Source organism: Meles meles, chromosome 6, assembly GCF_922984935.1.
Source record: "Meles meles chromosome 6, mMelMel3.1 paternal haplotype, whole genome shotgun sequence".
Lineage (NCBI taxonomy): Eukaryota > Metazoa > Chordata > Mammalia > Carnivora > Mustelidae > Meles > Meles meles.
Genome location: NC_060071.1, coordinates 140,678,809 through 140,695,131, shown reverse-complemented (window position 1 = coordinate 140,695,131; position 16,323 = coordinate 140,678,809). Strand labels below are relative to the sequence as shown.

Genomic DNA, 16,323 nt, shown 5'->3' with positions numbered 1-16,323 from the left:
GCAGGGAGCGCAGTGTGGGGCGATGCAGGGCTCAATCCCAGGACCCTGGGTTCATGAACTGAGCTGGAGGCAGATGCTTAACTGACTGAGTCACCCAGGCACCCCACTATTAAGATCTTTTACCATTTTTTTTTTATTTTTTAAAAAATTTTTATTTATTTATTTTGACAGAGAGAGATCACAAGTAGAGAGGCAGGCAGAGAGAGAAGGGGAAGCAGGCTCCCTGCTGAGCGGAGAGCCCTAAGTGGGCTGATCCCAGGATTCTGGGGTCATGATCTGAGCTGAAGGCAGAGGCTTTAACCCACTGAGCCACCCAGACACCCCAGATCTTTTACCATTTTTTAATCTAGTTGTTTGCTTTTTTGTTGTTGAGTTGTAGAATTCTTTATATATTCTGTATATCAATCCCTTATCAGATGTAGGATTTGCAAATATTATCTGCTGTTCCATGTATTACCTTTTCACTCTGTTGAGTGGCCTTTGATGCACATAAGTTTTTAATTTTGATCAAGTCCAATTTATATAGTTTTGTTGTTCTTGTTGTTACTTATGGTTTGGTGTTAAATCCAAGAAATCATTGCCAAATCCAAAAATAGGAACCTTCCCTCCCCCGCCCCCCCTGCAAATGTTTAGGTCTTTGCATGTAGATATCCAGTATTTCCCCAGCACCATTTGTTGAAAAGGCTGTGTTTTTCCGTTGAATGGCTTTGGCATCCTTACTGAAAATGACTTGATTATACCATGCGAGGGTTTATTTCTGAACTCTCTATTCTATTGGTCTGTGAATCTGTCTTTATGCCAGTATCACATTGTTTTGATTACTGTAGCTTTATAGTAATTTTTGAAATCTGGAAGTGTGAGACCTCCAGCGTTGTTCTAATTCAAGACTGTTTGGGCTGTCTGTGGTCCTTTGAGATTCCAAATGAACTCCAGGGTGGATTTTTCAATTTTTGAAAAAACAAAAAAATGACATTAGGATTTTTTTTAATAGGGATTTTATTGAATCTGTAGACTGAAGCAGTTTTGATATATTAGGTGTTACTGTTCATAACACTAGATATCTTATAATTTATTTGTATTTTTATACCTTTAATGTCTTCCCACAACATTTTATGGTTTTCAGTATAAAAATCTTTCATCTCCTTGGTTAAGTTTATTCCTAAGTATTTTATTTTTTTTTATACTATCACAAATAGGATTGATCTCTTAATTTCCTTTTTGGATTGTTCATTGTTAATGTACACAGCTCACTTTTGTGTGTTAACTTTTTATCTTGCAGCTTTACTGAAAGCATTTTTTCTAATGTGTGTGGTGTGTGTGTATGTAATCATACATACAAAATTCACTTCTTCCTTCCGATTTGAGGCATTCAAAGGCATTCACATATTTTCTTGCCTAATTGTTCTGCCTAGGACTTCCAGTACTATATTGAATACAAATGGTGAAACTATACACCCTTGTCTTGTCCTGATCTTAGAGGAAATACTTTTCAGTCTTTGACCATTCAGTATGATGATCGCTGTGGCTTTTCCGTTATTGTGTTGAAATTGTTACCTTATATTCCTGGTTTGCTTAGTGTTTTAGCAGGTCTGTTTCAACGAAAGAAAAAAACTCAGTTATGGGTGCTGAGAGTGTCTGTACCCTAGTGACAGGGAAAATTCTGCTGTCATTGGCAAAATAACATGTTAATGCCCAGTTGATGTTTTAGGCATCATCTGTGTACATTTGCAGTCTTGTTTTGCCTGAAGAAAAATAGTACTGTGGTTAATTCCATAGGGAAGACTGGCATTAATCAAATAATTATACAAATACATGCCTGAATAACTGTAGTATAATTTCGTTCACAGCTGTATTCCCAACATCTAGCATAGTGCCAGGCACACAGGTGCTCCCTGCAGTTATTCATTAATTCAGAAGCAGAAGACTTAAGATTTAAGCCAATAAGCTAAAAACTATATTGCTTATAATTTTTTAGTGGAAAAGCATTTTTTTTAAGATTTTATTTATTTATTTGACAGAGAGAGAGAGAGAGAGAACAAGCAGGGGGAGCAGCAGGCAAAGGGAGAGGGAGTAACAGGCTCTCCACCAAGCGGAGACCCAGATGCAGGACTCCATCTCGGGACCCTGGGATCATGACCCGAGCCAAAGACAGACGTTCAGGGGACTAAGCCACCCACGCGCCCTGTTTTTATTTTATTTTAAACCATCTTTCCTGTCAACCCACTCTTGGTACAATGGTAACAAAACAAAATCAGACTTTACTACTGTAAAAAGAAACAGGCAAGTGACTTTTTCTTTTTTTTTTTTTTAAGAGTTTTTTTTTTTTTTAAAGCTTTTATTTCTTTGCCAGAGAGAGAGAGTGTGTGTGCAGGCAGGGGAGAGGAGCAGAGGGAGAGGGAGAAGCAGACTCCCTGATGAACGGGGAGCCCAGTGCAGGGCTTGATCCCAGGACCCTAGGATCATGACCTGAGCCAAAGGCAGACGCTTAACGACTGAGCCACCCAGTTTAGATCCTCTAAAACAAGTGTCTTTAAAAGTGAGGCAACATCTTTCAAGTTGATGATAGTGGAAGTTCAGAATTTCAAAGGGAGGCATAACTTAGAAGAAACTTTTCAGGGCCTGTTGATTCCAGATTTATAATGCATTTCAAATATTCAGTACCTAATTTATTTGCAAAACAAGTTAAAAATTCTTTTAATGCAAACTGCAGTGGTTTTTAGAACCTTTTTTTTTTTAACTTAAATTTTGACAGTCTGTAAATTTGCCATTGCAAATAGAATTTTCACAACATCCTATCTCAAATAACATAGAAACTTCAAAAATGTATGGTATACTGTTATGTAAATTGATACTGAATTATATTAAGGTTGGAATAAGTAGGAATCACTTTAATCCAATACATAGAGCATCCTTTACATCACAAGATTCAAAAAAGCTTTTGAGCGTTGTTAGGCTTTTTAGATAGAACATTGGACTGGGAATCAAACCTCCATTGAGATTCTGACTAATGTTTATAGGTTTGTGATTTTAAGGAAGCCATTTAATCTGTCTGGGCTTAATTTTCCTCCTCTGTGCGTGTGCGTGTGTGTGTGTGTGTGTGTGTGTGTGTGTGTGTGTGTGTACGTGCATATATGCAATGTTTTACAAAGCAGCTTTGCCATCTTGTGTTTGCTATTCAATTCTTTCCCTTCCTGTTACCACTTTGTTCCCCGTGTGAACTGATTATTGAACTCCCTACCAACCGTGTCACTGCCTTTTGTTCTTCCACTCTCCCTTTCCTTCTCTTTTCTCTATATTGCTACCACATTTATGTTTCTAAAAAAAAAAATTTGGGCATGTTATCTCCCTACTTAAAAAGCCTGTATTAATTTCCCATTGCTTATGGGATAAAGCCAACACTCATGAGAGTTTGTAGGCCATCACCAACCTTAGATTCCCAGTACTCCAGCCACACCAAGCTGTTTCTTGTTTCCTGTGCTACTGTTTTTCATGTGTTTATCCCAGTGCCTGGAGTTCTTTCTCTCTGTTATCCAGGAGACTCTGAGAAGATGATTCATCACCCACTGCAGGGGTAGATTTTGATTACTCCAAGCCAGTCAGCTCAAGGCATTTCCCTGTAAACTGTTATTTGTCCCAGTCAGATTGAAGGGAAGGAGACATTCTATTTCTGGGGGAGAGGACTTTTTCCCTTATTGTATGTGAGCAAGAAAATAGATGACCCCAGTTGCCACTGGCAACTGTCTTGTGACCACAAGGGATGACAAAGCATACCTGGAAGATGGTAGATCAGAGAGAATGAATGTAGGTCCATGATAACATCATTTTAGACATACCGTACTGGGGCCTGTGGCTTTCTCTTCCATGGGATTTCGTCACCTGACAGGTAAATGTTGAAGCCATTTCTTTGGAGTTATTTGCCATCAAAAATCTCCTTATTGATGCAGTCATGTTTATTCTTCAAGACCCAGTTCAAATATGATCTTTACCAATAGGCATACCCTCACTCCGTTAGTATTCTGGCTTACTCTTCCAGCCCCGTTGCCCTCCACTATAATCACTTGCTTGGACGCCTGACTCCTCCACATAACTCCGTGCACTTCGAGCCAAAGCCTACAGGATGAAGCACAGTCTCTGCTCCATTAATAACTCAGCAATGAGTTGTTAGGATGAAATAACATGAAAAGGGGTTTTGTAAACAATCTTTAACTAAACATGAGGTATGTTACTGTCTTTAAACTGAAGGGAAATGGATAAATCAGTTGGACTAGATATACAAAGTGTTATTTGTCCTTAATTATTTTCTGAAAATGTTCACTTGGATAAAAAGTTTGACAGTCTTCTCTGGCCACAATCCCTAAAATTTTGTGAAAAGACTTAACTAATGCTGGAGTCCTGGAAGGAGCAATAATGAATTGTGTTGTTACTGTGCAGTTTCCTTCCTTCCTTCCTTTTTTTAGGAGACTTGAGTGCCAGAACTAACTTCAGGTATAATACGTGTATTTTCCCCCCTATATTTTGAAAGTACATTCAGGTCTGTTTTATCTGGGGTTCATTTGTGAATTGTTCTTAGGGAAAACTTCCATAATGTGCCTCATAAGACCTAATTATTCTTGTCTTCAGACTTGCCCAAATATTTCTTGCTTGCTTGAGACTATACATGAGAATTTTCTGGTAAGCCAAAAAAAAAAAAAGCTTTGTGGCAGAACTAGATGAATTGTAGCAAATGTTAGTAATAGCTTATGACAGAGAATTCTCATTATAACCTTAATTGCAAAGTCATAGTTCTGTCACATGCTTCAACGATAAAGTCTGACAGAAGAGGAAGGATGGGAAAGGAGAGTTATAATTCCTGTCTCAGTATACTTCACCATTTGTTGGCTTGAATCAAATAAATTAACTTCACCTTCACCATAGTAATTTGTAGTTAGAGTAGCCTCCCCTGCCCCCCCCACCTTGTCCACAGAGGATATGTTCCCAGACCCTAGATGGATGCCTGAAAGTGCAGTACTGAATACTATATATACTAAGTTTTTTCCTATATATGCATACCTGGGATGAAGTTTAATTTACATAATTAGGCACACTAAGAGATGAACAACAATAATACACTTGATTAGCCAAAAGGGCAGGACATGATCAACAACAGTTAACAACACTTGTAACAGTATAATGCAATAAGATTTGTGTGAATGTGGTCCCTCCCTCTCAAAATAGCTCTTTTAAAAAGATTTATTTATTTATGTATTTATTTGAGAATGCATGCATGTGCAGAGTGAGTGAGAACAGAGGTCACTGGGAGAGGAAGAAGCAGGCTCCCCAGTGAACAGGGAGCCTGATACAGGACTCCACCCCAGGACCCTGGGATCATGACCTGAGGCAAAGGCAGACACCTAACCAACTGAGCCACCCAGGCACGCCTCTCAAAATACCTTACTGTACTATACTAACAGTCCTTCTTGTGATGATGTGAGATGAAGGGAGGTGAGTGACCATAGGCATTGTGACACAGCATTAAGCTACTGTTTACCTTCTGACCATACACACTGTGGAAGGTGAACTCATGGACAAGGGGAGACTACTGTAGCTATACTTAAAAATTATTTTTAATAATTGAATATCTCTTAATGATTATTTTACTGGTTTAGATTTTCTTAACCTATTTAGAATGATGATCTATGAGATTTCCGTAGTGACTATTCCTAGCTTGTTCATGATTCCTCAGAGATTATCTTTTTTAAATCATTTAAACAGCTAAGAGATAACAAATTTTGGACCATGTGTGATATACATTTGTAAAGTAGGCATTTTATTTAAGAAGTATTTCATAACTAGGAATACTAAGGGAACACTAAGAATATATAGTTTCATTTTATTATCAAAAACACAAATACCTCCCACGCCAAAGTTAAGCTATGACTGTAGTAGAGCCAAAGTTCTAAGAACCAGGCTCATCTCCTCCTTTCTTTGCATTCTTTCCCTCAATTTCTGGTTTAAAAATTCTAATGGTTATACTTAAAAGAATGTTGCATAGGTTAGTGGAATGTGATGTACTTTTATATTCTTTTAAGAATGCATTTTTAATAGGAAATAAAAGTATCAGCAGGGGACTGACAGCTGTTTTGAATTACAATAGATTATATTAGAAAAAGCCCACATGGACTTACTAAGATTCTCCTAAGCAAAGTTCTAACAAGTAATCTCTATTTGCAGTAGTGCCATGGAATTTTATAGAAAAATGCCATTTTAGGGGCCCCTGGGTGGCTCAGTGGGTTAAGCCTCTGCTTTCTGCTCAGGTCGCGATCCCAGGGTCCTGGGATCTAGCGCCCTATCAGGCTCTCTGCTCAGCAGGGAACCTGCTTCCCTCTTTCTCTGTCTCTGCCTGCCTTTCTGCCTACTTGTGATCTCTGTCTGTCAAATAATAAATAAAAAATCTTAAAAAAAGAAAAATGCCATTTTAAAATATTATCTTCATGGTTACTACACTTATCATGGTGAACATTGGGTAATGTGCAGAATTGTCAACTCAGTATGTTACACACCTGAAATTAATATAACATATGTGTTAGCCATACCAAAAAAAGATATCTTCATTTAACATATATAAAAATGTTCTCTGACTTGACTTTTTTGGTGGTGGTTGGGTAGGGGAAATACTATTTTTAGTACATGATCTCAAGCTACTAGCTATAGGTCCACACTCTTACATACTTTTTTTTTTTTTAGATTTTATTTATTTATTTGACAGAGATCACAAGTAGGCAGAGAGAGAGAGAGGGAAGCAGGCTCCCTGCTAAGCAGAGAGCCTGATGCGGGACTCGATCCTAGGACCCTGAGATCATGACCTGAGCCGAAGGCAGTGGCTTAACCCACTGAGCCACCCAGGCGCCCCCACACTCTTACTTATAATTTGAATTTCCAAAAGTTCTGAAAACCATTTTTTAGGGATACTCATTTGATGGCAAACACTGAAATGACCTGGATTCATTTGGCAACAAAACCTCATCTAAACTAACATAGCTTAGTTTAAATATTTAATACACTTTACTATAAAATGTTAATTTGTTAGATTATGGGTGCTACGCTAAACCTAACTGGGGATTTACATAATTACAGTAAGTAATCCACATACCATATTACTTTCTTAGAAAAGAAAGAAGAGGGAAAAAGTCTGAATTTTAGAACCTATCTAGCTCCGGAGGTTTCTACCTGATAAGGGATTATGGACCTGTATTCTGAATAACACTTTTAAACTGGTAATGGACATTAAATATATTTTTTAATGATGAAACTAAGATTGAAAGACAGGATAGTGTGTAACACTCAATAGTTTAATTCTGTAGATAAAGTTTAAGTATCAAAAGTATGAGGAGAATATATAAAAAGTAGAATAAACTCACTGATTGTCTCATAGGTTTAACTGTAATTAAACATATATTACTTAAAATTAGGTGCTGGAGTAGAGAGATAGGAGAAGGAAGTTACTAGCTAATTTCATTATTGCTTCTGTTAGGGAGCCCTTCGGATCATAGCCAAAAAAGGGAATTCGGGGTATTATATAGAAGTATTAGTAAAGGTGCCTTTTTATATGCCCATCTGGTCCCAAGGTTATGGTGAAAAGGATATCAGGGTCATCAAGCATCATTTGAAGGTTGCCAAGGACCTGTTTTAGAATGTTTTCAAGTCTGACCAAGAACTCTTACATTTAGGGAGGGGAAAGAAGTATTAATAAAGTTAACTATGGGGCAAGGAGGGGTGAACTTAGACAGGGAGAGCATCTAGTCTTCCTTGAATATATGTTGTTCTGTGGTTTTGACTTTAAATCCATCTAAGTATTTTACAGAGTTATGTAATAGTTAAAAATGTAGTGCCTGAAAATCAAAGGTAACAAAACTTACCAAGTGTTCTTCCAGCTAGTGATACACAGAGTAAACTACACATGACTGACATACATGATAATTTGTAGGATATTTTGAATTGGGTAATATCCTAAGGATAGAAAGAATTGCAAAAAAATAAGCATAAAATGATTTTCTTTATCATATTGTTGATGGTAGATAGTACTGACATTTTCATTCTCAGCTGTTGCATGTATACTGTGAGATAAAGTAAATGAACTGTCATGTAGGCAACATTGAGAATAGAGTTTTGGCATGTAAGAAAGGAGAAACAGATGAAGGATCAATGAGATTAAGTAAAAACCCTACGAATTTGAAATGCATTGGAAGCATCAGCATAAAGTCATGTGTGTGTGTGTATCTATGTACATGCTTGTGTAGATATGTGTGTATAAAATTATCTCTCTGTGTACTAAAAAGCACTTAACTCTCATAGCACCCGGATTGTGGTTTCTAAATACCATTTCTCACTGAAAGAAATTAGAGCTTCTTGAAAGAGATGGATGAGGGTCACCTGGGTGGTTCAGTTGGTTAAGCATCTGTCTTCTGCTAGGGTCATGATTTCAGGGTCCTGGGGTCCAGCCCCATGTTGGGCTTCCTGTCAGCAGGGAGACTGCTTCTCCCTGTGCTGCCCCTCCCCCTGCTCTGTCCTTTCTCTATCTCAAATAAATAAATAAAATCTAATAAATAATAAATAAGTAAAGAGATGGTTGAATCCATGTCTAAGGCAAGAAAAATACAAGATGTAACCCCAGAAAGCAAAGAAGCTATCAGAGACAGTAAGATTGTGTCATAAGGTCTCAGGAGCCAATTTGAGTAAGTTTCCACTGTCCAAATATGTGACAGTTTGAGCCTCAATAAGGATAACTGCAAAGGATTGAAGCCCATTAAACACACTTAAATCCATAAATCTGTAACATTCTTTTAAACTTGCTGGTCATTATTAGTGCTGCAAAGTTCATTGTTTTGAAAATGAGGAAATAAAGGTAAAGAATCATTCATTTATTCTGCCTTTTCTATACAAATTATATATCAGAAAAGTGAATAGTTGATGAGTTTCTCTTTCAGAAAATTTCCAGCTAGTGAATAAAGAAGGAAAGATAGAATATCACCATGTTGCAACTCCTAATTAATGACCTTAGTTGGTGGTCATTGATAATTGTTAATATCGCAAACTTAGAAGTAGACATTTTGTACCTATTGTTGGAATTACCATCTGTGAAGCAGTAGTGGCAAAATAAACTTTAAAAAGTATGAAAATGATCCAGAATCTGATCAAGTCACTAATTCTATGAATTATAGTAAATACAGGGGGCAGAGGAGCATATTAAACAATATCATGGTGATGCGTTTGGCAAAATCCACATCGTGGGAAACTACCAGATAATCTGACTTTTTCAACAACAACAAAGAAAATTGCAAGAGGAAAAAAAGAGTAGGTTGGGAAGGAACCTCTTTAAGAGACACATGGTCGTGCACTCACAGTGTATAGACCTTATTTGGATCCTGAGTCAAAAAAACCAAGAACAAGTAAACAGTTGGGGAAATGTGAATACTACGTGGGAAGTTGGTGTTAAGAAATTACTGTTTATTACTTTAGATGTAATAAAGGTAATGTAGTTGTCCTTTTCTCTTAGAGTTGTATAAAGGAATATTTACAGGTGAAATAACATATGCTATCTGACATTTGCTTCAAATAATCCGGAGGGATTGGGTTGGGAATGAATTGGGATAGTGATACAGGACTGCCCCAGATTAGTAATTATTGAAACTTAATGATGGACGGAGATTGTTTTACTATTCTCTTCTATTTTTGTAATTGTAGAAGTATCTTCTACAAAGGAGGAAAAAACAAGCTAATAGCAAGGAGTGAAAACTGGAGCATATTCAGTAGAGGTGGTTGATATTTATGGAGTATAATCCACAATCCAGAAACTTTTTATTGTTCACCAACAGTGCAGAACACTGGAGATTAGTTTAAGATCTGTTCTTTAATCTTAATTGAGTGATGAAGTAGAAACTTCAGCAATTTCAAATTTGAGTAACAAGAATAGTGTGCTGTAGACATAGGGAAGTTTAAAGAAGACATGATTGTTCTCTTAGGAAAGGTTAGTATAGGACTGAAGACTTGAGATGCTTTCTTATTGAGACAGAACAGTAGATTAAAGATGGGAATGCCTAGAATCTAGTTTTGGCTTTGCCATTTACAATACGTTTTACTTTGGATAAGTCACTTCACCTTTCTGCCTTCCTTGCCTCAATCAGGGATCAGAGAATGAAGCCTGTCCTGTCAACGTTGAAGACTTGATGTGAGAATAAAATGAATTACTGTGTGAAAAACGCTTTGTAAACTGTATGGTCCTCTTGTAAGATACTTCCACTACAGTCATTAAAATATATAAAGGAAAGAAAGAAGTTGTTTTTCTGTCTGTTTTAATGGAGATTTTCCTCACTTACCTTTTTTAAATTGTGATTAAAAGGGGCGCCTGGTTAATTCAGTCCATTAGGCATCTGCCTTCAGCTCAGGTCATGATCTCAGGGTCCTGGGATCAGGCTGCCCATTGGGCTCTCTGATCAGCAGGGAGCCTGCTTCTCCCTCTCCCTCTCCCCGTTTGTGCTCTCTCTCTCAAATGAATAAGTAAAATATATTTTTTAAAATTGTGGCTAAATACATATATATAACATTAAAATGTACAAAAATATATTTCATAACATTTAACCATTTTAACAAGCTTTAAGTACGGTTCTATGGCTTTAAGTACATTCACATTGTTGTATCAGAATTTCTTTTCTTTTAAAGGCTGAATTATATGTTATATAGCATTTTGTTCATTTATCTGTCTGATGGACACTCAGTTTATGTCCACCTTTTGACTATTGTGAATAATGCTGCTGTGAAGATGGGAATACAAGTAGCTGTTTGAGTCCCTGTTTTCAATTTTTAGTAGCCAGAAGTGAAATTGCTAAATCATATGGTAATTCTATGTTTAATTTTTTGAGGAATTAGTGTGGGGTTTTTTTTTTAAGATTTTATTTGTCAGAGAGAGAGAAAGAAAGCGCACAAGCAGGCAGAGTGACAGGCAGAGGCAGAGAGAGAAGCAGTCTTCCTGCCGAGCAAGGAGCCCGATGCAGGACTCGATGGATCGTAACCTAAGCTGAAGGCAGCGGCTTAACCGACTGAGCCACCCAGGCGTCCCTAGTATAGGTTTTTTAAATAATTATTGTGTATTTTGCAACATCTCAACAGTGTCATATTTAAGGCTGTATATATACTGTGATTCAGGGGTCTTTTTTTGGGGAAATTTTTTTTTCCTCCCACATATAGTGCAGTTTTTAAGTCATACTCTCTTCTGTGAGACTTAGACTATATCCAGTGGATCCTGAGAAACAATTTTTGGATTGGAAAGATTAAAAAATAAAAACAAGTCTTTCATTGTGTAACATTTATTTTATTTATTTATTTATTTTTTAATATTTTATTTATTTGACAGAGAGAAATCACAAGTTGGCAGAGAGGCAGGCAGAGAGAGAGGAGGAAGCAGGCTCCCTGCAGAGCAGAGAGCCCGATGCGGGGCTCGATCCCAGGACCCTGGGATCATGACCTGAGCTGAAGGCAGAGGCTTTAACCCACTGAGCCCCCCAGGCGCCCCTTTATTTTTTTAAAAAAGATATTATTTTTGGTGGGGAGAGAATAAGAGAGAGAGAGCATGAAAGCAGGGTTAGGGGCAGAGGGAGAAGCAGACTCCCCACTGAGCAGGGTGCCGGAAGACTGCAGGGCTCCATCGATCCTAGGACTGGGATCATGACCTGAGTGGAAGGCAGACGCTTAACCAACTCAGCCACCTAGGCGCCCTGTAATGTTTATTTTTAAAAAACGGATTTCACAGGATGGCTGGGTTATGGACATTGGGGAGGGTATGTGCTATGGTGAGTGCTGTGAATTGTGTAAGACTGATGATTCACAGACCTGTACCCCTGAAGCAAATAATACATTACATGTTAATTTTTTAAAAATTGATTTCATTCAGGAGTTTTTCACTCAATACCTCATATTTGTCAGGCACTGTTCCTTGTGCTAAGGATTTAATGTTGAATATGTGAATTTCTGGCTCTCCTGGAGCTTATGGTGTAGTGTGTGACTATTAATAAGAAACAGGTATATAATTTCAAATTCTGGAAAGTGCTGTTGAGAAAAATAAACTGAAGAAGGGATAGAGAATGGCGGGATAAGATGGCATGTTATTTTTTAGAGGGTGATTAGGGAAAGCCTCTTTGAGGACATGGCACTTGAGCAAAGATCTGAGTGAAAGAAGAGAGTTAGCCGTGTGAGGACTTTGTGGGAAAAGTATTCCAGGCTCAGGAAGTAGCAGGCCCCAAGGTAGGAGTGGGAAAAGCTTTTTAAGGAAATGACCCAGGAGACAGAAGTCAGATGAAGACTTGTATATCTCAATCAGTACCTAGTACCCATATAAAGAAATGGATTGGTTTAAGATAATCTCATAAGAAAGAAAAGGGAAAACTTAAGATGGAAAAAATGTTAGGGAAATTTATTTGTATATTCTGTTAATGATTCTAGAAAATAGCATATTTTTTTTCCATATTGTTTCCATATTATTTTTCCATATTGTGGGGTGAAAGATGCTGGCAAAATATTACTGCTGACAAGACATTCATTCCAAAAATGATTACCACATGAAAGACCTATCGTCTTCCTCTAAGGTACAATTTTCTTGGCATGGCGAACCCAAAGGGTATTGTCTTTGTTCAGAGAAGGCAGAAATGAAACAACTGATAAAGAGAATCTGTTTTAAGAAGTGTTGTCTGAAAATCATAGTAAATAAAGTGCTTTAATATCCAGTATATCTTACTGATATCATATATGAGAGTAACTCAGATACCGTTAGGTGAACACATGAACTCAGACATGTTAAGGATTGGAGGATAGTTTCAGTATCACCCTTGTTTCACCAGGCACTATGCAGTAATACAGTTATGCCAGAAATGGCTTTAGGCCTCAAAAAATGAACAGTGTCAGGGCACCTGGCTGACTCAGTTGGTAGAGCATGTAATTCTTGCTCCTAGGGTTATGAGTTGAAGCCCCACATTGGGTGTAGAGCTTACTTTGAACAAAACAAAATGAAACAAAAAGAACTGTCACTTCTTAGATTATCTTTGCAATCATCGATAGGACATTGATAAATCATATCCTAAGTCAGAAGTGAATGAATTATGATGCACATGGGTGGCTCAGTCAGTTAAGCAGCCGTCTCTTGGTTTTGGCTCAGGTCATGATCTCAGGGTTGTGAGATCAAGTCCCACGTTGTGCTCTGTGTTCAGCGGGGTGTCTGCCTTAAGATTCTCTCTCTCCCTGTCCCCCTCTCCTCCCCAGTCTCTTTCTGAAATAAATTTTTAAAAAAAGAAGTAAATGAATTATATCAAGAGAATGCTATATTTTAATACATATTTGAGTGTTACCTCGAGAGCTGAAATATTAATATTAGGAAACTCTTGTTTTTAGACTTCTTCTTTTACATATGTTCTGTTGGTATTACTTCTCTTTTGGTATGTCTCTCTGGAACCTCAAACCCATTATCGTTTTTATTCCCAGTTAACACACAAATTGCACATCTTGTGTTTCTTCTTGGTTCAAAGCATTGCTGACCACCCAGTCATGCAAGATCGAGACATCATCATCATTCCCTTCTTCCTTTCCATCATCCCCTCACCAATTCTGTGGTATGTTTTATGGTAAGGATTTCATAGGGGTTTTATTACTTTTTTATTATAGATACCCTAAACAAATGCAAAATAATGTTTTAGCATGCATGCTTACATTGCATAAACAGGACCTAGAGTATCTGTTTCATTCTTATATATCTGAACTGCAGTATCCTCTTCCTGTGTTTCTGTTATAGCAAGTGGGTAGCACAGGATGAGCGGTGGGGTTGCGGAAAGAGATAGGAAAAATGTTTACCATAGATCTAAGAAAGGCCGCTGCTCATCGTTATAAGGCTAAGAGTTTTGTCTAATTTTTTGTCTGATTTTCTACTTCTTGTTTTACCTAAGAGGCCTTGTTGGTGTCTCTCCCTAGAGTCCTTCCTCGCTGACATTTCTCAGAACTTGTTCATCATCAAACCCATGTCTTTTACTAGCACCTCTGTATACAAGATTCTTTCTAACTGTAGACTTCAGAAGAAATTTAGGAGGAATGCTCTTGATTTGTTATGCAAACAGATGGTGTAAGTTTCAGAATGGAGTGGCATTTATTAAAGCTAATGCCCCATTATAGATAGTTTCCTATCCCTTTTCACTGAAAATTTAAAGTAATAAGGTTTTCTTCCACATTTATTTGGTCTCTCTTAGTCTGAGCCATGTGAGGAAAAATAAAAGTTTAGTACATAATTACCGATAACTTCTAAACTGTTACCATCTTCCCATTTATAACAACCTGAATAATTCGTGGGACCATTCACATGACTATTCCCTTGATGATCCGGTAGTTTGGAATTTGATGTCCTTGAGAAGACTGCCTCACGTTTCCGGTTTGGTTTGTCTTCTGCTCCCATGTACAGGCTTACTGTCAGGCTCACTCAGCATGTTTTCGTATCTCTAGTTCTACCACTGGAGCCCACAGAAACTCATAAACAAGAAATACACCCTTGTATTTTATTTGTTTGTTTAACATTTTCCTAAGTTGGTTTTTAGAAAATGGGAGTTTTGGGCTTTGAATGGAGATTATGAGAAATTCCGTGTTTTTTCAATTTACATTCAGTCGCTTCGTATATATTGTTGGTTTCAGCTCTATTTCTCTCAGCAAATCCTTTATAAACTCAAATCTAGATTCAGATTTTCCTTGCCTTTTCTGAATCATTCAGAACTACTTTTTTATACACCACTAAGCTAACAGTAAAGCTGTCCCTGATTAGAACAGAGATTTTACATATTCACTCAAATATTGTGTGCTTGGCTCAAAACTGGTCTTCCTGTCAGGAACTCAGAAGTTCTAATGGCACCATTATCTTATAAGACTGTTGATTGGGCAGTTCTATGATCTGTTGTGGAGGGCCTCATAATCACTTCAACCCTTGGCTCACAGGCCCTTTTTCCTAGCTGTTGGAGAAAATTTTTCTCACTCCTTTGAGAGCTACCTCAGTTTGGGGGATATCGCTGCTAGGAGAAGGCAGCAAAGCATTGGGTGTAAGGGATGGCTGGCGCCGTGCAGCTCCCACTGTGGTTGTCACTATTCCGGCCCAGGCTGCCCTATGACAATGTCTCAGTTACTACTGCCAGAGGTCCAGATGGGGGAGAAGCAAAAGCCCAGATCTGAGAGTCAGGCTTCCAGACGTCTTCAGTCCTGTATTCCCATTTTTCCATTCAGGAGGCTCTTACTCTGAGGTTTTTAGGTCTGGATGGAACATTTTGAATGGGAGCTCTGAGGTAAAGGATGCAGAGTAAGATGCTTATTCACATCTACTCTGCAGCCACGTGCATCCTTTACCTGCCTCTTTCCAGGAATTGACCTCAGCTTTAAATGTCTAGAAACTGAGTATTTCAGAATACCTCAGCATCTCTAAGGCGTATCTCATTCAGGCCAGGTCAGACCTGGTGCAAGATGAGGCCCCTCACGAAAACCCTTGTGATGGGCTACTTCTGCTGTCCACTGTCAGTCCGTGTTGTCTTCTTCAGTTCTTACTGTGAAGTTGGTGCTAGTGTCCTCATTTTAGGGATTAGCAAAGTCAGATCCTTGTTAACACTTTCAGGACTATAGCAAGAATGCTCTAATAAGTCTTCCTGCATCGAGTGTCTTCTGCCTTCAGACCATGTAGTAATCTTTTAAAACAAATGTAAATGTGCTTCCCTCCTCCTATTTTATGCTTTGTTCCAGTAGTTCCCCCATTGTGTTCTGAGTAAAGGCTCAACACTTCAGTGTGGAATTTGAGGCATTTTGATCAAACTCCTACCCAGACACTTAAACATATGTACTTCTTGGGCCTTAGACACATTATTTATCAATGGTCATGATAATAGTTAACATTTATTCACTCGACTGTTGTGTCTACTTTGTGTTCTGTGGTGGATGGTAAGAAAGGTAAGGCAGCTGAGTGCATACCCTTGGGAAGTACACAGTGCGGTGGAGATGTAATCATATGCTGCAGTATTAGCAGAGCATAGAGGTCCAGGGCTGTGAGAACTGCGAATGGGATGCTGACTGGGACTGGAGTTACTCCCATTTATTTATCCCTTTTTTTTCTACTTTGAACGACCTTTCCTTTTTTGCTTGATGCAGCCCATTAATTCTTGAAGGTCTGACTGTAAACTAGGAAACCAAAACAGTAGCCTTTCTTTAAATTTCATGAGAAATCCTCCTATTCAGTGTGTAATCACTGCCGTATTCCCAGGACCTATCAAAGTGCCTTCACATAGCAGG

The 16,323-nt window shown here is 38.1% G+C and overlaps 1 protein-coding gene across 2 annotated transcripts in view; it reads left to right on the top strand.

Moving 5' to 3' along the window:
• Positions 1-16,323, top strand: part of BTBD7 (BTB domain containing 7) — a 77,921-nt gene that overhangs the window by 4,031 nt on the left and 57,567 nt on the right. The window contains exon 1 of one of the 2 annotated variants that reach the window (XM_046008549.1): positions 13,565-13,643. The exons of the other annotated variant lie outside the window; for it this stretch is intronic. The gene's annotated coding sequence lies outside the window, so the exon portion shown is untranslated. Of the gene's footprint in view, positions 1-13,564; positions 13,644-16,323 lie in introns of those variants that run through there. 2 annotated transcript variants of the gene reach the window in all.